Raw genomic sequence first — 22,585 nt, 5'->3', positions numbered from 1 at the left:
GCCGCCGTCTCTCCAGTCCCGACCTCCACCGCCGCCTTCCGCTCCCGCTCCCGCCCCGCGCCCGGGCGGACTTTGCCCCGGTGCCGCGGGGAGCCACTGCGGCATCCCCGCCGCGGCCGGCCCCCTCCGGGCCCCGCTGACCTTCCCCTCCCCCGCAGCCCCGCCGCCGCCGGGGTAACGGATATGCAGGCGGCGGGCCGGGCGGGAGGGCACAGCCCGGCCGGGGCTGGGGAACGGTGCTGGAGGGCGAGCCGCAGGTGGGGGCGTCGGGGTGAGGGCGGCCCGGGGTCGCGGGGGGTCCGCGCCGATGCCCCCTGCCCGCGCGCCCTGGCCTCGCGTCCCCACCCTGGGCGAGCGCCCCCTCGCCAAGGTTAGGTCTTGCTTCTCTGCTCACCTCTCGCCGAGGAGTCCTGCTCTTCCGAGAGGAGCCCCTCCGGTGATTTCCTTCATTCCACAGAGCCCTTCGGCTTTCCCCCGGTTGCCCAGTGTTGACAAAGGCTTTGTAGCAGGGTTGAAACTTGATTTAAACGTCTATCACATAGGCAGTGGTTACAGGATGCAAACGGATTGGAATCAGCTATTCTGTTTTGGTAGCAAGACGGGGACTTGTCTTTTTACTGATTGCATGAAGTGTACAAAGTAATCCCGTCTTTGGTTTGGGCTGTTCTGTTGTTTTGGAATAGAGTGACGGGGGAAGAGGAAGGTGGAAAGAAGAGAATTATTAAAATTTTCAGCTTCTCTTTCCTAAAATTTTTGTTAGCTAGGGAGCAAAGTACTATATTGTAAACAACGTACTTTTAAAACATACTTGTGTATTATAGAAGTCATGCCCCCCCCCCCCAATTTCTGTGATAACAGCTCCTGGGGGGGTATTTAAAAGATAGTGATGAGGAACCTAATATTGATATGGGGAAAAGTAAAGATAATGAACCCATTTATATATTCAGAAGGCAGGATACCTGAGGGGCTTTAAGCATTGCAGTAGGTTATTCTCAGTAGCTGGCAATTCAGCTCCTGGATAGAGAAAGAAAGGCTTATCTATAACCTCCAGGAATTCACATCTGTGTTATGTGCAGGAACAAAGAGTATAAAATCAATATGAACACGAATATGCTGGTTAGATTTTATGAACTAAAATCTTTTAGTTCTCCATTTAATTTCTATTTAAGTTCAGTGATAGAATGTTTAGGCAATAACATGAGTTTATTTATTTATGTAGCATTTGTAATGATTGAAGAAAACAGGGAAAGGGTAGATGGGCTAAACAGAACCTAGCAGATTGTAAAATAAACTCACCTTGTAATATACAGAATTTGATTATTGCCAGAAATGAAAGGCCTAGAATTATTAATGCTTTCTTGTCAATTAATTTTCTTACAGTGTTTTGTGGGTACATTTTGTGAGAATGAAATAAGAGACTAGCTTTTCAGCCTGTAGAGTTTTTGATTTATTGTTTCTAATAACATTCGGTCAGTTTTAAAACCTTGGCTAGAGTCCAGACGATGGTTTTTATTGAAAGGAAGGTATTGGTCTTTCATCTTTTTAGTAGTAATTTTCAGCACCACTGCCAGTTCTTCATAGATGCACAGAATACAGCATGCTGAAGAAACATCTTATAGTTATGTGGTATGGAATGCTTGGTTTGGGCAGAAGTAATAGTGGCTGGTTGTATGCTATGATTCATTTTAAGTATTACAGCACTTAATTGTTTCATAGAATTGTATTAATTTGGAATATCTGGGGCTGGAAGGGGAAGCATAAGATTTAGTTTGAAAATGCAATTACCTTTTGATTTGTAACGTCAGCTTTGTGACCATAGTAATCACAGTAATTCTGGGACTCCTCATTCATAGACTCCATTTGGATATTGGTCCTGAATGGTTACTCTAGGTGGTCACAGAGGGACAAAATTCCTGGGCATATGTGTGAGTGCATTATCTTTCCTGGGCCAATTATAAATTATTTTTTGAAGAATTCATTTATTGTGGATAATTGAAATTTTATTCTGCAGGGAGTCCCTACTGTGTGACTCCTGTTTTGGATAAGCTCATTGTTTGGTAGGCAAAATTAAATAAGGGCCACTTTTCTTTGTGAATTGGAGCCCTTGAAGACATTTTTTATAGGGTTGGGATCTGTATTGTATATTGTTTCTCAAGAGCTGGTGCTGTTCTTTTAAAAATACTTAAAGAGGCATCAGTAAGAGTATTTAGAGTCCAGGAATTTTGGCAGCTTAAAAACTTTGGGGAAAAGGGACATCATAAAAGATCTTAGCCTTTGCTAGAGAAAAGAAACTTCTCATAATGCAGCAACACGCAGTTTCTCATGTATGAAGATGATGCTCTTGAAGCACTTAGTAGAACACACTTGAATTTGTTTGTCAAGCACCAGTGGTGAAATTTTTGTGTATTGCTCCTGATTTCTAGCCTAGGGTGCTTTCTAGTGCAGTGAACCACTATAACTGTTCAGCTTCTTTCATTTCTATGTCATTTTGCTATATTAAATTTTATTTGAAATAAGCAGAGCATTAGATAGAAGCTGAAAATTTTGTTTTACATCTGTAATTATATGTATAATGTATACACGGTCACACAGTAAGTGCTAGTTCTTGTATTTGTTAGCCATGAGACCTTGGGGACAATCTTTTTGCCTTTCCAGGGCTCTTTCCTCTTCCATAAAGTAAGAATACAGGGTCAGAGCTTTTCAAGGTCCATTGTAGTTCATACATTTTTGATTTAACTTTTAATGGTTTTTATTCCTTGGATTGCTAAAATTATTAATGTTAGTGACCCATCAGTATCCTAAAAATTATTAGAGTTTCTAATTTAAAAATGAACTGTGGAGTTCATAGACTGAGTCTTCATAGGCAGAATAAAAGAATAAATAAATAAATAAGTAAATGAATAAATAAATAAATCAAGCATAAAAGAATAGAGCAACATGGAGAAACCATATAAAGAAAATCTATTTGATCCACTTGTGAATAGTTTTTACAAAGAACAAACACAAATGAGCAGAGACTATCCAGATGTTGGTCGAGTAATCTATTTGAGTATAAATCTTGGTATATAAAATAGAACATTAATAAATCTTTATAAAAACACTTTTTTAAAATTTAGAATGAGTGATTGTATATTTTAGAGTTCTGTATTAATTAATCAAAATTAACTTAGACCCGTTGCAACCAAATAGACTAGAATGACCATGTTAATATTTTACAGAATATTAGCAAAAGAAGCAAATATATTTGGTGCCTTAGGCTGCTGACTTGTGTTTTCTTCCCTAGGGTCCTGTGCTGCTTTGGTTTCTCAGGAACCAGGAATGGTTTTTTTCATTGTATATTGTAGTTTCATAAGATACTAAAATAATGAGGTATCTGAATTTCAGGATTTTAAAGTTTAAAGGGAATTTAGAGATTATCTACCTCCTTGTTTTTTCAGGCAGGGAAACTAAGGTTCCAAGGAGGTCAAGTGGCTTGTCCAGAATCATGTATAGATAGCTAGTCTCTTGAGCAGAGATGTATAAGCATTGGGAGTCACATCACCCTAAGCTGTGTGACCCTGAAGAAATCACTTCCTCTTTCTGTGCTTTAGGTTCTTCATCTGTAAAGTGAGACAACTGGACTTAAAGGTTCCTAAGCTCACAGCCCTATATTTTCTATGGACCCATCCAGCTCTAAATTTCCATACTTTTTTTTTTTGGAAGATTATCCCTGAGCTAATATCTGCTGCCAAACCTCCTCTTTTTGCTGAGGAAGACTGGCCCTGAGCTAATGTCTGTGCCCTTCTTCCTCTACTTTATACATGGGATGCCTACCACAGCATGGCTTGTCAAGCGGTGCCATGTCTGCACCTGGGATCTGAACTGGCGAACCCCGGGCCACCAAAGCAGAACGTGTGCACTTAACCGCTGTGCCACTGGGCCGGCCCCGCCATACATTTTTATGGTTTAATTATGTTTGATATATGAAAAGGACAAAACTTAAAGGACTTATTAATAGCGTCCTTTTAAATTAATAGTGTTCTTTTAAAACTTTTGAAGAGAATTAAATCCGTGAATGGAAAGCTGATCCAATGAAGCTGTTTTATTTAACTTAAATGAATAGGAAGTGATAGTCATGGATTGATTTTTTGTTGCAGGATTTGGGAAAGGATAGATTCTGCATAAACTGTGCATCCCTTATTTTCAAGTCTAAGGAAACATTGCTGTAACATTATTGTGATTTTCGTTTATAGAACTCTCCTGTGAGAACACTTGTGTTGCAGGCATCAATTTCCCAAAGGTATTATGTTGATTAGTTAGGGTTAACTTGCCTTGCTGGAACTTGTTTGAAATTTCCAGTTTGGCCACCCGATGGGGCACAAGCCACACTTTTTCTTTCAAGCACTTCTGCAATTGAAAGTACTGTATAGCACATTTAAGATAACACTTGTAAATGATTGTGTCAGTAAGATGCCTGGCATTTACAAATCTTTCTTAAATGAGTGAATGAATGTGGTGTAAGACAGGAAGCTATTACTGTTCTTTATTATCTTTATATAATAAGATGTGTTAGGGTGAGTATCCTGGAAAGATTATGCTTGTCCATGCATCCCTGAAGGTTGGTTTTGGATCAGCTTTTGGTTGAAGGCCAAGATCATAAGAACCTAAGAATCTTATTTGACCCGGGGTCACCATGGAAAATTAGTCGTGGCTTCAAATCCAGTACTGATCTGGAAAGGGTTTGAGAGACTGACTGAGTTGTGCTGGCTAGGGGTTTCTAGCTCCCAGAGGAGAGTACCCAAAACTCCTATGGAGTAAGAGAAGACAGTATTAGAACTCTTAGTTATGTTCATTTTTATTCATAAGGCAAAGAAGAAATAGAATTTTACTAATATTTGATAAACGGATTGATGCGGTGACCTTGTTTAGGAAGTATTCTGAGGGAAGGAACGAGAAGGATTGTTAATAGTTTCCTCTTGTTTGTTCACTTTCAGCAAATAGCAGTTAATCCAGTTTATGGTTAAATGAATTTATGGATATTATATAATTTTGACTAAACTAATCCTTATAAAATAGATGTGACTTAAAAAAGACTCCTATAAAGAAGCCTGAAAGATTATACCGGTGATGAAAGCACACGTGAACAACAAGAAAATGGCAGGGCTGCTAATTCTACTTCTAGTACTAGCTTTTTGTCAGCCAAACTACAGATACAAACAATGACGCTTTAATAGACTTGACAGGAAGTTTGCCAAAAGATTTCAAAATAATTAAGATAGTTCTTTGAAATAAAGTTTTACATCCACTGTCATCCACAGTGAACTTCACCTTAAGTATATATTATGTATTAAGAGTATTCTGCCTTTGTGAGGTCTGTTTTTCAGCTTTTAGCTGTTATAATCTAGTTTCAAAGTTAACTGAATCCTGCAATTTGAAGTACACCTTTGAAATACTGTATTACAAAATGTTAAACTAAGTTTTGTTTTGTGTGTGGTTTGTTTTTTTGTTTTTTGTTTTTTTCTTGCTGAGAAAGATTCCCCCTGAGCTAATATTTGTGCCAGTCTTCCTCTATTTTGTATGTGGGTCGCTGCCACAGCATGACTGATGAGTGGTGTAGGTCCGCTCCTGGGATCCGAACCTGTGAACCCAGGCCACTAAAGTGGAGTGCGTGAACTTAACTACGCCACGGGGCTGGCCCCATAAACTGAGATTTTAAAATGAAGCTTTTCAGTTATATTGTTCTCTAAAAGTATTGTTATTGATGATAATGTCTTAGATTGAAAATATTTTGTACTATTCATAAATGAAAGGTAAAAATTATTTTACCATTGTCTCATCTTTTAAATAAAACTTCTATTTAAAAAAATTTTGTTTTATAGTGTACACAGTTGTAGAAGGATATAATTTATAAATAAGCATACATATATTGGATGTGCATAGTGAACCTTTTTTGTTTTGTTTCTTTTGATAGAGGTGTGACATAAAAGAGTTTGGAAGACTTTGCTCAAGTTGTACAGCTTAACCAAAGCTGGTTTGTGGGAACTGGCTCTTGGGATTGAGAGAGTGTCAGAATTCACTGGGGTTCTTGCCCAGTTCTCTTTGCCTTTGCAGGTCTTCTCCTTACCTCATTAATGCTAAAGAAGCCAAGTAAGCAAAGCTCATCAACAGATGCCTTAAAAGATTGTTCATTCATTCAACAAACATTTATAGGGGTTCTACTATTTGCTGTAGGCTGATAAACTTTTAATTAAATTCTAGCTCTTCATTGTTTTAAAAATAGAAAAAAATAATATTTTTTGGAGCATGATTATAAGTTTGGATCACCTGTGTAAATGATATGAAATATTTTTCCTTAGCTTTTCAAACTTTTGTATTATACATCTTTAAATCTAATTTGTTTATAGGAGGAAATTTAGTTACCTATTTTTTTCCCATCACCAAGCAGGTGTAGTATCTATAGAGGTTGATCAGAAAATCCTTAAAAGGTGTTTATTTATTAGAGGCCAGAGAAAAATATAAATAACTTGCTGTAACCATAACTTATGATTTTCACATTCTCTGTAAGAAGAGGGACAATATGTTAAGAAAACATAGTCATCTCTTATTTATTGAGGATGACTCTGCCGTGTTTAGAAAGACCCTAGACCAGGAATAAAGAGATATAAGTCCTTAGACCTGGTTCTGTCACTGGTTATTCGTAAATAATTAGTGAATAAGTGATCTTTTTGAAGATTGAAGGGCTGAAATGTAAGCATACAGGAAAGTGGGAAGTTTTTAGATTACTGTGTGAATTACTTGTTTAGGCTAAATTGGTAAAGTTGTAATTCACAGAGTAATCCATGTGTTTTGTTTTCTGTATCTTAGAGCACTGGTTCTTATACTTTTTGGTCTCAGGACCACTTGAAACTCTTAGAATCTTTATTGAGGATTCCAGCGTCTCCTGATATATGCTATATGAGAAATTAAAACTGAGAAATATTTAAAACACGAGAGTATACAAGCACACCTTCTACTAGCCGTGAGACATGACATCACGTTTCATGTAGCCTCTGGAAAACTCCACTGTGTACTGGTAAAAGAATGAGAGTGAAAAAAGCAAAAGAAGTTACAGTATTATTATGACAGTAGTTTTGACATTTTGGGTTCACTGAAAGGGTTTCTGAGTGTTGCTGTCTTAGAGCATGGGACTCCTTTCAGAAAGGTTGGAGATGGCCTGAGAATAAACTCTAGTCTTAGGAAGTGCATCAGAGGATAAGGGAATCCAATAGGTGAGGGTTCTCTAGCGTCTCTCCCACTACAAAGGACGATAGAGAAAAGGAAGTTGGCTTCTCTGAGATTGCCAGGTCTATTCTCTTTTCTTTGAATTGAATTAGTGGAAATGTGGTCAGCTTGTCATTAAGGCAAAAGGAATTAACATTTATTGAGCAGTTAGGAACCAAGTGTCAGCTGCTTTACATATGTTGTCATTTAATCTTCACAACAGTTTTGCAGGATAGGTGATTTATCATCTCCATTTTACTGATGAGGAAACCCAAGTTTAGAGAGATTAAACAGTTTTTTCCTGGCTACACACCTAGTAAGTAGTACAGCCAGAATTTGAAATCAAATCTGTCATACTTTGGAGCTCCTGCTTTTCTATAGGAATTGTAAACAACAACGGTGGTGGTAGCAGTGGCTGTAATGACAGCTGTTATTTTTTGAGTGCTTACTGTATGTCAGGCACTATTGCAAGTACTTTAAAAACGTTTTCTCTTTATAGCAAGCTATTTAGGTAGATTGTTAGCTCTCTTTATAGATTGGGGAGACTGAGTCTTAGAGCTGTTAAGTAACTGGTTATGTTGATACTGCTAATTGTGGATAGCAGAGATGAGATTGTAAGAGCCCCTGCTCTTAATTCCTACATCATACTGCTTTGTGTAAAATAAAAAATAAATTTGTCCATTTATACATGCATACATTTAAGCATGGTCTGACCTGTTCTTGAGCACCTGCTGAAGTAATGGCTGGTCTAGGATTTTTAGTCCCAGGTCTTAGTCTACATGATTTGGAGGTAGTAGAGTGTCGTCTGGAGGTCAGAGTTCACTTCTTTAATTTATATTTTCCTCAAGATTATCAGTGTAACTGTTATTAGGTGGGCAGCTGGTAAATAGAGGACCTTATGAAGATGAGCTATAAGAAAAAGATAATGAGATGTAGTGATAAGGGTAAAAAGAGGAAGCTAAAGAAAAGTAGACATAGCTGTCACTATGCCAGAGTTGTGGGTTTTGGCTTTTCGATCTTAGATCATGGAATGTTAGACCTGTAAGGAATTTCAGAGATTATTTAGCCCAGTTCCCTTTTTTTTTGCTTAAATGGGAAATGAAATCCAGAGAGGTTAAATGATTCAAGATCACATGGCTTGGTTAGTGGCTGAGTTAATACAATCACCCTGATTCATTTTATTGCTTATTATTTTACGTTGTATTCTAGTATGTTAGTAATGTATACAGAGAACAAACTGAATCCAGACTGCCTAGATTCATATTCCAGCTCCACAGTTTACTAGCTGAGCGACCTCAGGCAAGTCACTTAACCTCTCTGTGCTTCAGTTTCCTCATCTGTAAAATGGGGATAATAATAGTAGTCATAAGACTTTTGTGAGGATTAAATATGAAAAGTGCCTAGAACAATGCCTGGCACATAGTAAGAGCTATATATTTGCTATTAAAATTATTTCTGCTACAGAGCTCAGCAGTATTAGATAATGTTAGGTTAACAGAATCTCTGTAAGGAAAACCGAGCCTCAAACTTTGTCCCTCTGGGCTTGTATGGGTTCATGTTTTCTTGGAAAATGGCTTCATTGGTTTTAGCTGTTACTCCTGTTATCTGTGGTATTTATACTAGTAAATTGTCCTTACCCTTTTAATACAGAGTAAGGAAACTAGATGGGAACAATTATGTAGTTTTAAAATAAATTAATTCTCCCTGGTCACTTGTAACTTGTATTCATTTCAGTTACATATAAACCGTGTCCGTGTATTCTTTTTTTTTTAAATTGGGGGAAAGGCACATGTGTATTCTTAAGTATGTCTAAATAGCTTAAGTGAGTTGCTTTCGTTTTTAGTGGATATCTAATTTTAGTTCTTTTCAATTATCTAATTAAAATTTAATTTTTAATATTAGAATTCGTTTTAGAGTTGAAAAAGAACTTCTCAACCCCTCTCTTTTACAGATAAATAAATTGAGGGCAGAGAGGCCAAGATATGTGGTCAGAGTCTCACAACCAGCTGACTATAATAAGAATATTGGCCCTTGGCTCACTGCTATACCTTGCTAAGGCTTATCACTGCTGTATAAACATTTCTTTGCTTTTAAATTTTAAGAATGAATTTTCTTTGTGCGAGTCAATATGAATTTAAATGTTCTTGTTAACGATTACTTAAATACTCTGCATTGATGCTTTTATCTGAATCTCATCCATTAGATCACATTTAAAATAGTTCTTGTATTTGCCAATTAAAAGACTGAGTAAATTATGAGACTCAAACCTTAAAAATATTATTGTCTACTCAACTACAGAAAATTAGCCATTGTCTAGGTAGAAACCTACCTTAGGTGAGATGACAGGACTGAGGAATTGTGGTAAGGCTTAAGGGGTTAGGTAGAGATGAGAGCAAGACTGAGGAAAGTTGAACAATCATTTGGCCATTCCTCTGTAACATATATGTCTGTGTTTGAATGGTAACACAGGTTACATGTGTGTTACTTGTACAGGTACAAAGGTGTACCTGTACACCTCTATACCCCCCACACTTATAACACATTACCAAGCCAAAGTCAGGGTATATATGACTAGAGAAAAACCAGAATATGTATTAAACCAATTCATTTAGTATTCGTGAGTATCCCTTCCATTTTTTTTAATAATAAAATAATAATGATGATAACAACAGCTAATGTTTATTGATTGTTTCTGGTGTGTCAGGTATTTTACGTTTAATCCTTACCCTTAAAGTTAGGTTTTGTTATCCCTGTTTTAAGAAGACACTGAGTCTTAGATTAAGTAGGTTGCCTGTGGTCACAAAGTGAGTGGTAAAAAAAACCAGAATTCAAACACAGGTGTGTCTTTATTTCAGAGCCTGGTTTCTTAACATGGTGTTACACTGTCAGGATCATGCATGGAAAAGTAAAGATAAGTGAGTTCCTGCCCTAGAGGAGCTCACATCTTGGGTGGTCTCCTAATCATAGTATACTGTGATTAGGTTACAGAGGAATGGCCAGTTGATTTTGCTCTGGAGATCGAAGGTGTTTATCTTGGAAAGTTTCTCAGAGGTGGTATTTGAACTGGGTAGAGTAGTCCCCCCTTATTCACGGAGGATACATTCCAAGACTCCCAGTGGATGCCTGAAACTGTGGATGGTACCAAATCGTATATATACTACATTTTTTCCTATACATGTATACCTATGATAAAGTTTAATTTATAAATTAGGCACAGTAAAAGATTAACAACAATAATAATAAAATAGAACAATTATAATAATATGCTGTAATAAAAGTTACCATAGATCTTAGCAACCTAGCATACAATTATTTTTCTTTCCTTATTGTCAAAAACTTTTCCTTTCGACTTAAAGGAAGCACTTTACGGCTTCTCTTTGGCATATCTGAATTGCCTGCATCACTACTTTTGTGCTTTGGGGCAATTTTTAAGTAAAATAAGGGTCACTTGAACAAAAGTGCTGCGGTACTGGGACACTCAATCTGATAATTGAGGTGGCTACTAAGTGACTAATGGGCAGGTAGCATATACAGTGTGGATACCCTGGACAAAGGGATGATTCATGTCCTGGGTGAGATGGCGCAAGATTTCATCATGCTACTCAGAGCAGTGCACAATTTAAAACTTAGGAATTCTTTATTTCTGGATTTTCCATTTAGTATTTTCGCGCTTTGGTTGACCACAGGTAACTGAAACTATGGAAAGTGAACCCATGGGTAACGGGGGACTACTGTACTAGAGATTGAGTAGGGTTTGGTTGATCACAAGGTGAAGAAGGGAGAGGGCACTGGGGGCCATCTAGGCAGATAGAGTAATATTGACCAAAGGCACAGATAGGTGGAAGCATGCAAGCATATTAATAATCTGGTTTAGTAGCTGTGTTGGAGAGCTGATAGGGTTGGAAATGTGGATTGGGAGGGATTAAGGGGTGAAGGACCTCGAATACCATACTTAGGATTTTAAACGTTTCCTGGGTGTGAACCATCAAGGATTTTAAAGAAGAGATTATAGGGGAGGGATCAGTGCAAAGTGATTTGTATAATTTAGATCTTGGAGGATGCATTGGAGAGAACAAGACCAAAGACAGGAAAACCAAATAGTATAGCCAAAAATAATGAGAACTTGAATTAATACCTTATTTAATCAATTTTAATATGTACTTTTCCCAAATTTTAACATCTAAAATCAGGATATATCTTATAATTAATGGCTGTGTTATAGATAATTGGCAGGCTTTTTTTCTTTCTTAGAAGCACATAAAATAATGATATATATTACTATTACTGGTATCTTAGATTTGATGAAATATGGTAGTAATAATATATAACATTTACTGAATGCCTACTCTGTGTCAGGTGGAATAGTAGATACCTGTCAGTATCCAGCATCTGGCAGTGTCTGGCATAGTTAGCAACTTTTTTTTTTTTTTAAATAACAGAAAGTGACTGAAAGGCCATGGGATCTGCCTGAGATGTCAAGGGATGAGAAAGAGATTCAGAAGAGCATGGTTGAAGGCAGTGAATGGAGAAAATAAGAAAAGTTCATGTTTGTCACCTATAAGAAAAGTCATGTTTGTCACCTACAGAGTGTGGCTAGAGCTCTGGGAATGAATTACTTTGGTATCAATTTTGAGAAATTTCTTATTCTTTTAGTTTTGTTGAATTTATGCATCTTTTTGATTACACCTTTCTTTTTGAGTAGAATAAGCATATTTGAAATATGAATATTTCAAATTATGCTGCCATTAGATATTTGCTAAAGAGGGCTGCAAAATGTTTTCTCTAGGATTTATTTTCTTAGTATCATGGATTTTCAAAAATTCAGTTCTTGATAGATTGAGAAATCAGGAAATACATTGATTTAGAGACCACCGAAATTGAAATTGTAATAACCCTGTGAGCTTGGGCAAGTCTTTTAGCCTTTCTGTGCCACAGTTTTCTCATCCTTAAACTGAGGATAATCATAATGCATACTTTAGAGAATCATGTGAAATGATATGAATTAATATTTGGAAAGCACTTAGGACAGTAAGTATAATACTCACTATGTGTAGTAACTTACTACAGTGTCCTAGTTGATTCATTTACTTTTGAGACAAGGGGGAGAGGGGTCAGTGAAACTATAACTAGGAAAAAGCAACTTAGATACTGTTCATTTCGATTTTTAACAAATGGAAGATGAAAGAATTTTACCTTTTTAAAAAAGTCTGGTATTTCATAGAACAGAAAGTTTATATTACTACTTGTTGATGGTTGTTGATGATAGTAAAAAAGATTAATTTATAAAGTTTTAAAGGTTTGTTTTTTGATAGAGATGAAAAACTGGGAAGAAAATTGATAACTTTTTCCTTTTTCATTTCACACTTTTGTTGTAGAGCCTTGTTAGAATTTCAGAATTGATTTGTAAGCATACAGTATTAGAGAAGAAAATGTTATAGGGAAAGAAATTATCATCAAATGCAGTATTTTGAAGTTCTCCGTTGACCTTTCTTACTTTCATTTTAGAGACAATATTATTTAAAATGTTTTAGGTAAGGAGCATTTATTAAATCATATTTAACCAACTATAATAACGATGATTTAAAATTTTTAACAATATGATATCAATAATTAATAGTAATTTAATGCATATTTTGTGAAGCTGCCTTGTTAAACACAGAATATCCTATTAAAGTACCATCTCCCTTCCAAATTGTGTAAGTTGCAAATGTACACAATATTTCAGTAGTTAGATGTTTTTATTCTCCTTAGTATTTGAAATTAAATAAAAATATCATTGATAAAGATAAAGTAATACTATTAAACATTTTCTAGTGTATCACTTTCTGGTGGGCAGCACAGTGATTTATGTGGGTGCTTCAGTATTTGTGCTTTAAATAACAGAATTTGAATGAATAGCCAGATATAGGGAGTGAAGGAAGGAAGAATTCAATATAATGGTTTAAACTAAAGAAACTAGTACAAAATAGCTACTTTTGGGGTGGTAAACTTATGAAATTAGGTCTTAAATATCCTCATTTCAGGTGTGAAATGTTTATATGTAGAGCTATGTAGCTAAAACTTGAAAAATTGTTGAAAAGATAAGATTCATTAAAATCGAGGTAGTAGTTAAAGAATTAATTCACTAAGGGAAAGTATGTAAGGCAGGAAAATAGAGATGCAAATAGGGGAGATCTTGGAAAGACATTGTCACAGGAGTCAAGGGTCTTAAGGGTAAATGGATTAACAGCAGTGACATACTTTGTAGACAGGTCACTGAGGAGGAGGATTAAGGATAGGCCTTTGGACATGACAAAAGGAGGTCATTGGTGAACTCTGAAGGTAAATTGTCTTTTGCTAACTTTCCTCCAGGTTTTAAGAAGTTAGAGTCTTTGAGAAAACACGTGTATTTTTCATTTGAGAAATTTGGCTGTTAACAAAATGAGGAAAATAAGATAGAACCTTTAGGAAAGAGCAGGATAAAGCAAAAGGTTTTTTGACGCTACGTGAGATCTATTCACATATGGAGGCAGTAGAGAAAGTAGCTTTAATTTTATCTAAATTTTTTGCTTTAATTGCATTTCCCTCGTTTATTGGCTGTGAGACCTTTAAAAAGTTATTTTATTTCTATGAATCTAGTTTTCTTGTGTGTAAAATGTAGATAATATTTGCCTTTCAAGATTGTTGTGAGAATTAGGCATAATAATATATGAAGGTGTCAGCAGGGACCTGACCCAGAGAAGATACTTTTCAATGAAGAATAGCTGTTAATTTCTATCATCATTAAAAATAAGCCATGGGGGGCTGGCCCCGTGGCCGAGTGGTTAAGTTCGCGCGCTCTGCTGCAGGCGGCCCAGTGTTTTGTTGGTTTGAATCCTGGGCGCTGACATGGCACTGCTCATCAAACCACGCTGAGGCAGCGTCCCACATGCCACAACTAGAAGGACCCACAACGAAGAATATACAACTATGTACTGGGGGGCTTTGGGGAGAAAAAGGAAAAAAAATAAAATCTTTAAAAAAAAAAATAAGCCATAGGAGTAACTTTTATTCATTTATTCAACAGACATTTATTTTAGGGTGTTGGACTCAATCTTTTAGTATAACAAGACCCTCTTTCAATGTCATGCATTTTCTTGGAAACTAAATGATGGCAGCTGGACTTTTAGAATCCATTGTTTGAGAAATTACATTCTGACAAAATGAATCAACTCTATTTCATAGATTCTAAGATTCACATTCCCCTGTTCCACATTCCAACATCTTTGAAATTGGGATTCATTGTACAGATGTCATAGTTTAATTGGTAGTCTTTTTCTTTCTTTTCTTTTCTTTTTTTTGAAGATTGGCACCTGAGCTAACAAGTGTTGCCAATCTTCTTTTTTTTTTTTCCTTCTTCCCAAAGCCCCGCAGTACATAGTTGTAGGTTCTAGTGTGAGTGCCGCTGGTTGTGCTGTGTGGGATGCTGCCTCAGCGTGGCCTGATGAGTGGTGACATGTCCGTGCCGAGGATCCGAGCTGGTGAAACCCTGGGCCGCTGAAGCAGAGCGCGTGAACTTAACCACTTGGCCTCGGGGCTGGCTCTCTTTTGTTTTTTAATGGTACATAAAATAATGGTGTGTCTTAACAATTGATGGTCTCTTAGACTTGGTGAAATATGGTAGTATTTTATTAAGTACAAATATTTTCATATATTTTGACAAGTAGTAGTATATTTGTGGGAAACATTATTTAGCCTATAGAAAATACCTAATTTATTAAGATTTTGCAGTATTGAAATTGAAGCTGTGAAGTGATCTGAGACCCATGGATTAGAAGCCATTTTTTATAGGCATATAGGAAACAGCATTGCTGAACCTTTGGGTTGCTTTTTGTTTTTTTCAGATAAACTGGCAACTAAGAGCAGGAGTGAGAATTTTATGTTGCAATAACTATTATATATTTGGGCAAAATCTAACATGTTTTACCAAGCCATATAAACCTTATATTTTAAGAGGGGTGGAAGCCAAAAGCACTGAGAACTTTTTTGTGATTGGTAAGTGAAAGAGATTTGAATTTTGTATGGAAATAAAAGATAGTGAAAATTGGGAAAAATAAGAAAGGACTGTGCATTTTGATAGTTCATGAAACTGCAAATGCTATAACTCAATAAAAATAACAATAACTAACACCTAAAAAAGTTAACTAATGTGGTGATTTTGGACTTTTAGGTTTTCCATTACAAAGTCTGTGCAGTTTATGAACATATTGTGAACTTGTGCTAGATGCTGTGGCCTGTAAAAATTGAAGTGAGATTGTTCTCTAATTTCAAAGAATTTACAACTGTTACCACAATAAATGTAAGAATGAACCATACAGATTTAATTAGTTAGAAGAGTGCATTTGTTATAACTTTATTTTATCGTCAGAATAGGATCCTTAGACAAAGAAGTTGCTGATTTATTCTTCTGGTCAGTTCTGCTTCAGCTCAGAAATGTGGCTATATGACTTCTCAAGGGCATTCAATGTAAGTTAAATCACTATGTTGGTGGCTCTGACATAGGGAAATGCAATTTTGCGTGTTATTGGTAAATAAATCACTTATTTGAAGTTGTCGTAGTTTTCCTTTCCATAATTTTATATCTTTATAGGAATACAAATCTTAGCCACTTTGATCAAAACAAGCCAAAGATGTTGGTTATGATCTAATAACGTGTACATTCTATTATATAAAAATACTTTTCAAATTTAAATTCATGTGTTAATTATCTATTGCTGTATAACAAATTACCCCCAAACTTAGTGGCTTAAAACAATAATGAACGCTTATTACCTTATACTCTGTGTGTCTGTCAAGAGTTTGGAATCAACTTAACTGGGTAGTTCTGGCTCAGACTGTTTTGTGAGGATGCAGTCAAGATGTCACCTGGGGCTGCAGTCATCTGAAAGTTTGATAGGGGCTGAAGAAGCTAATTCTAGGATGGCTCACTCAAATGGTTTGCAAATTTGTGCTCGCTTTTTTCAGGAAGCCTCAGTTCCTCACCACTTGGAGCTCTCCATAGGGCTGCTTATACTTTTTCATGGCTGGTTTCCTCTAAAGTGGGTGATCAAGAGAGCAAGATGAAAACCCAGTGTCTTGTATGACCTAGCCTTGGAAGTAGTACTCTGTCACTTATGCAATATTCTATTGGTTATATAGGTCAGCCCTATTTAGTGTGGAAGGGGATTGCACAAGAGCATTACTATCAGTAGGCAAGAATCATTGGTGGTCATCGCAGAGGCTAGTTACCATCCTTGGTGTAAAAATCTAATGGTTTGGAAAAGTGTTGGAAATAAAAGGGAGAGTATCAGAAAATTGAGAGGCCAAAATTAGAGGTAAATCTTAGAAAATAAGATTTTACTCCAAATAGTGAGCCTATGTGTCTCTTTCTCAAAGAAGCATGGATTATAGAATAAACACTACTTGGGCAAGATACTTTAATAACCTCTCTGAGTCTCAGATCGTCAGTGGTAAAGTGAGAATTATATTTTAAAGAGTTGTGGGCCTCTGTTAAAGTAGTGCATTTAAAATTTAAAATACTCCAAACAATATCTGATAGTAGGCATTCAATAAATAATTATTATCACTTTTATTGTTGATCAATATTTATGGGCATCATGTCCTCATGTGTGCTTAACGCAATCTAACCTAGCTTCTACCCTGTCACTGCTGAAACCATTTTTTGATGGTCACGAGTGAGCTCCTGATCCTCAGATCTAATTACCTCTTCTTAGTCTCTTCCTTCTTGATCTCTAAGCAACTTTTTATTTCTCTTTCCTTTAACTTAAGGTTATATTTTATTAATCTTACATGTTGATAGTTTAAGTTATATCCTGTAAAGTAGAAAGTCAGAGTCTAGGGATTCTAATGTTAGCTATTTTTCTTTCATTGTAATTCAGTTGTAGCATTCCGGTTAGATAGATAGACATGTAGACAGATAGGTAGAATAGGCCATCCAGCTCAAGAAATAGAACAATTATTAGTATAATGAACCCTTCCCTGATTGTTGTTTTATTTAACTCAGATGTTCTCAGTTTTTAAAAAAAATTTAGTTCCAGCTTTATTGAGATGTAATTGACGTATACCATTATGTAAATTTAAAGTGTACAACGTGGTGATTTGATACATTTATACATTGCAAAATGATTGCCACCATAGCTTAGCTAACACGTCTATCTCGTCACAAGTTACTGTTTCTTTTTGTGGTGAGAACATGTAAGATCTATTCTCTTTGCAACTTTCAAGTATATAGTGTAGTATTACCATAATCACCATGTTGTGCCTTTGATCCTCAGAATTTGGTAATCTTATAAATGGAAATTCGTACCCTTTGACCAGTATGTCTTCTTTTCTCCCACCCCCCCAAACCCTGGTAACCACCACTCTGTTTCTCTGAGTTTGGCTTTTTTAGATTACACATATAAGTGATATCATACAATATCTGTCTTTCTGTGATTTATTTCACTTAGCGTAATCCCCTCAAGGTTTGTGCAAGTTGTTGCAAATGGCAGGATTTCCTTCTTTCTCGTGGCTGAATAATATTCTATTGTGTGTGTATATATACCCCCCAACTCTCTCCCCCTCCCACTGTTTTCTTTATCCATTTATCTGTTGGTAGACACTTAGGTTGTTTTCATATCTCCGCTATTGTGGATAATGCTGCAGTGAACACGGGAGTGCAGATATCTCTTCCCTGAGCAGTTTTTGATAGTTTTTAATCTCTCTTCCTTCTTAAAATGCTCCTTTAATTTTTGTGGCACTGTGTACATCTGAGTTTTTCCTTATTGTCTTCTCTGCTACTTTGTATTCCAAAAGATTCTGTGCTTGGCCCACTTCTCACTTTCTGAGAAATTTCATTTACCTAGAGCATAGGCAGTTTCAAATCATCTTTATATAGATGATTTCCAGCTCTTAACTGCTAGCTCTTATCTGTCTTCCAAATTGTAGATCTCTGTTTTCATCTGTCTGCTGACCATCTCAGTTGTCCTGTGGATAACTAAAGTGGTTTGTCAGTGCAAACTCCTGTCTTGTCTTTGCCCAAGCTTTTTCAGCTTGGTTAATAGTATCACTAATCATCTTTCTTTTCACCTCAGCTCAGTATCTTGGAGATCTTTAATTCCCTTAGTTCATGTTTAGTTGTTTGCCTAATCTTTCTATTTTGCTTTTTGGTATCTCCTTTCTTTCCCATATTTCACCTCCTTTTTTTTTTTTCCCATTGCCACTACCTTACTTAGGCCTTCAATATGCTTCTTCTTTTTTTTTTTTTTTTAGTATTCAACATATTGTATTATAATTTATCTATTTATATGTCTGTCTTCTCCTTGTTTGATTCATCATTATTTCTCTAGAGCCTGGCATAGAGCATGGAGTAGATATCCTCTAAGGTTCATTGAATGAATAAAGCTCATTAACTTCCTTAATGATGATACTAAATAATCTAGAAATATTTATGGTGTGCTTCTTTTATACAAGTTGAAGCAAGGTGGCTAAAACCCTGACTTTACAGTCAAATGGGGAACAAGTGGCACAGATAAATAATTAAAACATAAGGTGGAAATATTAAGTGCTATAAGTGGTTTCAAATAGAGTACTTCAAGATTTCAGAGGAGGGAGTGATGACTTCCTTCTGGAGGAATCAGGACAAAGCACAAAAGAGGTTAAATTTGATCTAGACCTTGAAGGATGGTTAAGATTTGGAAATTAGATTTAAAAGATGAAGGCAGGTGTAGAAGATTCTAGGTAGAGGCAATAGTGATAATCAAAGGCAAAGATGGAAGAAATATTGAAGACTCTAAAATGAGCAGTAAGTAATTCATTTTGGCTTGAGGGTCAGGTTGTGAAAATGAAATTGTTCTCTCCAGTTTGGAAGATAAGCCTAGAAAGATAGACTGGGCCATCCTTGGTGCCTTAGAGGCCAGCAGAGGAGTATGGGCTTTATTTTGTGGCCATTGGGAAATCCTTGTAAGTTTTTAAGCAGGAGAATCAGACTGGTGCTTTGGGAAGATTGATATGGCAGCAGTTTGTGAGATGTGTTAGAGATCTGAAAACCTATAGGTTGGTACACCAGTTGAGAGTCCGTTGAAATAGTTCAGCTGAAAGGATAGGAGAGAATGAATGTAAAAGAGGTTGTGGTAGTAGCATTGACTGAACCAGATCGCTGAACTCTGGAGTGGAAAGAGGAGAATGTAAGCATGTTAACAAGACTAGGACAGAGATTTTTATTTTCCTTGTGATGTATCCAGGTACCTAGAAAAGTACCTGGCGTGTAGCAGTTGCACAATAAATATTTGCTGAATGAGTGAGACGATGATAACTGAGATTTTGAATCTGTGTGATTTGGATACTGGCAATGACATTAACAGAAATAAAGAATGTGAGAAGAGCAGTCTTTGGGACTTAAATGAATTGAATTTTAGACATTCTGAGTTTGTATTAGCAGACATGTGGCTGAAGATATAGATTTGGGAGATATCCACAGAAATAGTAAAAGCCATTTCAGTGAATATCATTGTATGTTAGTGTAGAAATTTATAAATGTGAATATAAGATGACATATTCCAAATTAGTTCTTCCTATTATAAATGTATATGTTTTAACTTTTAATAAATTCACTAATAATTTAATGTAACAACTTTTGCGTATTAAATTGCCTTTTGCTGATGGGATACTTTTAAATTCCATGAAAATTTTGAGTCATGCAAATCATTTTAATATACTGTTGGCTTTGGATTGTTAAGTGTGTACAGGAGCACATTAGTTTTAAATTTTAATATATTAGACTATAAGAATTTATGTGAGAGATTTATTGACTTTACAGATTATTTCTATGGCCCAAAATAGAGCTAGGTTAGTTTATTTCTGTGTGAGGATAGAATTGGAGATTAATTAGATGGTGATTCTTTGTACAGGACACATGAGAATACTAGATGCCCTCTTTTGAGGTTTATAATTTGATTTACAGAACTGTCCTTAGAATTTTAGTATCAGGAAAACATGACTGATTTCTAGATGATGAGACAGAAACCAGGTCAGATGTAACTGACTTCCACATTATTCACAGACTATCCAGTATTTCTGTGTGAAAAAAATTAAGAAGGGAATGCAAAAAGAGGAAGTAGAAACTGAAAAAGAGATAATTGGAGAATGTTTCTGGGGTGCTGTAAATCAGCACATGATGTATGTATTTTTAAGAATATATCAAAATTTTATTGTTCGAGAGTTCCATTTGGAAAAGTTTTCAGATAAAAAAAAGTCTGATGTAAATTTTACCCAATTGTTAAACACTAACAATCTTTGCCCTTCCTCTTCAAATGCCTGTGTTATTTTATTGTTTATTAATCCAGTAATTAGATTGCAGCATGCTGACTTTGAATGGATCTTGAAGCAAACGAGAACATAGGTTCTACATTGTTATTATCACAACGTAGAAAGTGGGAATTTTTCTAGCTCCTGAACTCCTTGGTCTGTGAGATGGTCTGTGAAACCCATCTGTGCTTTGTAAAGGAGATCAGAGATCATCTACTATGGGTTATTAAAAATTAACAACATAAGAAATTTGTATTGGCAATATTATTGAATATATATGTTAAGTTTGAACTATACCCTATTTTGTACAATAGAGATGTTTCAGAAAGTTTACGTAATATAATTAGGAGATGTTGCTTTAAGCATATGTAAACTGGGATCTGCATATATTTTCTTAGGAGTTTGTAGGTTTCCTATGAGAATTAAAAATATAATGTGTTCATGTCAGCAATCATCTGAAAATGTAAAAGGAGCATATTCTAGATCATCTAGATGACCATCTTATAAACTAGTGATGCCAGCCAAGAGATTACAATCCCTATGTTTATGCTTGTTTGGTAATGTTGGCTCCAGGTACTACTGTACTACTTTGTGAAGAGTTAGTAAGAGCTGAGGCATATCTAATGTGTAAGTGATGTATTCCTGTCCAGTAGACGGCCAAATGATGCCACAGCCCACTGTATGACGTAAGTTTTGTGACAGTTCACATTCTATTAGCTAACATTCTTTGAGCATCTTCTATGTTCTAGGCACTGTTCTAAATACTCTTCATGTATAATCATGAATCATAATTAATATAAGGATCTGTGTTTTAGGAGTTCTCAATTCTCATAACAGAGCTGTGAGGTATGTGTGATCAGTATTCCTGTTTTACAGATGAGGGCACTGAAGTACACAAAAGTTAATTTTCCCAAGCTTACACAGCTGATAGTAGAGTTGGTTTTCATATACTTTGTCTGACTCCATCGCTCCTAGCCACTCTGCTATGCTCGTTCATAGTAGAGAGAGGTACTAGGAGAATTACATCACATCTAACACAAAGTCTTACTGGCATTCCACACTCAGAAGAGGAGGTGTATTGGCAGTCAGCATTGTAGTCATGTTACCAATTGAGATTTTGTTTCAGCAAACATCTTTTTTCCTGTCATGTTAATGTTGTTGGTTGAACACTAGTGGTTTTCTGTTTGTGTTTGTATTTAATTTATAAGATTTTACTGTTATATGAGTTGTTATAAGCACTAAGAGTTTTGTTGTAGTTTATGTATGTTTCAATATCATTATTACAAAAATAACACTCAGATTACAGTGTAGAGCTGCTGATATAAAGGATTGCTTTGAATCCTTTGGAAATCAAAGAAATCTTTTGTAATGCATGTGAATACATGTTGATTTCATTTATTATACAAATTCAGAGTTATCTATGATGTATTGGATTTCTTTAAAGTGAGGCAGTATGAATCAAGGACACTCTGAGTTTGTTCTTTTTTGCATTTGGATGTAGTGCTCCCAACCCAGGCAAGTGCTCTGAGTGACTCATATTATAGACAAACAATCCATAGGTACTAATATGGACAATTCGTTGTAGGCTCTTTCCCCCTGCTAATTCCCAATTGGAGCCTGTTCTCTTGTTACAGACATAGGATGGTATCCTATTTATGGAGTTCTCTAGAAGCTATTACTGTAAAAACATAGAGGGTCTCTTTTTCAGAGGAAGACTGAAAGTAATAAGCGAAAAGAGTTGTCCCTGATTTCACTGAGAGTTGTCTTGATTTAAATCAAATTATGAGTCAGTTTTATAATCAAAATGAAGACTATTATCATTTTTTCTCTTTATAAAATTTTAATCATCTTTTAAAAACTTAATTTGGTAGCCTTTCCTTTTGAAAATTTAATTCATTTTCATTACATGTCAGAGATTCTGGTTAGTGTGCTTTCTCAGTGTGCTTTGTTAATCATCTTTAAAGTAATTTTCTCCAAGAAAGAAACCCTTCTAAATTCAGGAACTGTTTATTGAGCTTCTACTGTGTACAAGCTGCTCAGCTAG

At 35.9% G+C, this 22,585-nt stretch overlaps 1 protein-coding gene and 1 long non-coding RNA gene across 2 annotated transcripts in view; one reads left to right on the top strand and one right to left on the bottom strand.

The window, feature by feature from the left end:
* LOC123280571 (uncharacterized) overlaps window positions 1–9,894 on the bottom strand; it is a 34,646-nt gene extending 24,752 nt beyond the window's left edge. The window contains exon 1 of the long non-coding RNA XR_006519532.2: window positions 395–9,894. This is a non-coding gene — a long non-coding RNA (uncharacterized lncRNA). The remainder of the gene's footprint in view (window positions 1–394) is intronic.
* Window positions 1–22,585, top strand: part of XPR1 (xenotropic and polytropic retrovirus receptor 1) — a 203,463-nt gene that overhangs the window by 317 nt on the left and 180,561 nt on the right. The window lies entirely within an intron of this gene.

Source organism: Equus asinus, chromosome 25 (genome assembly GCF_041296235.1).
Source record: "Equus asinus isolate D_3611 breed Donkey chromosome 25, EquAss-T2T_v2, whole genome shotgun sequence".
NCBI lineage: Eukaryota > Metazoa > Chordata > Mammalia > Perissodactyla > Equidae > Equus > Equus asinus.
This window is presented reverse-complemented; position numbering and strand designations above follow the sequence as displayed.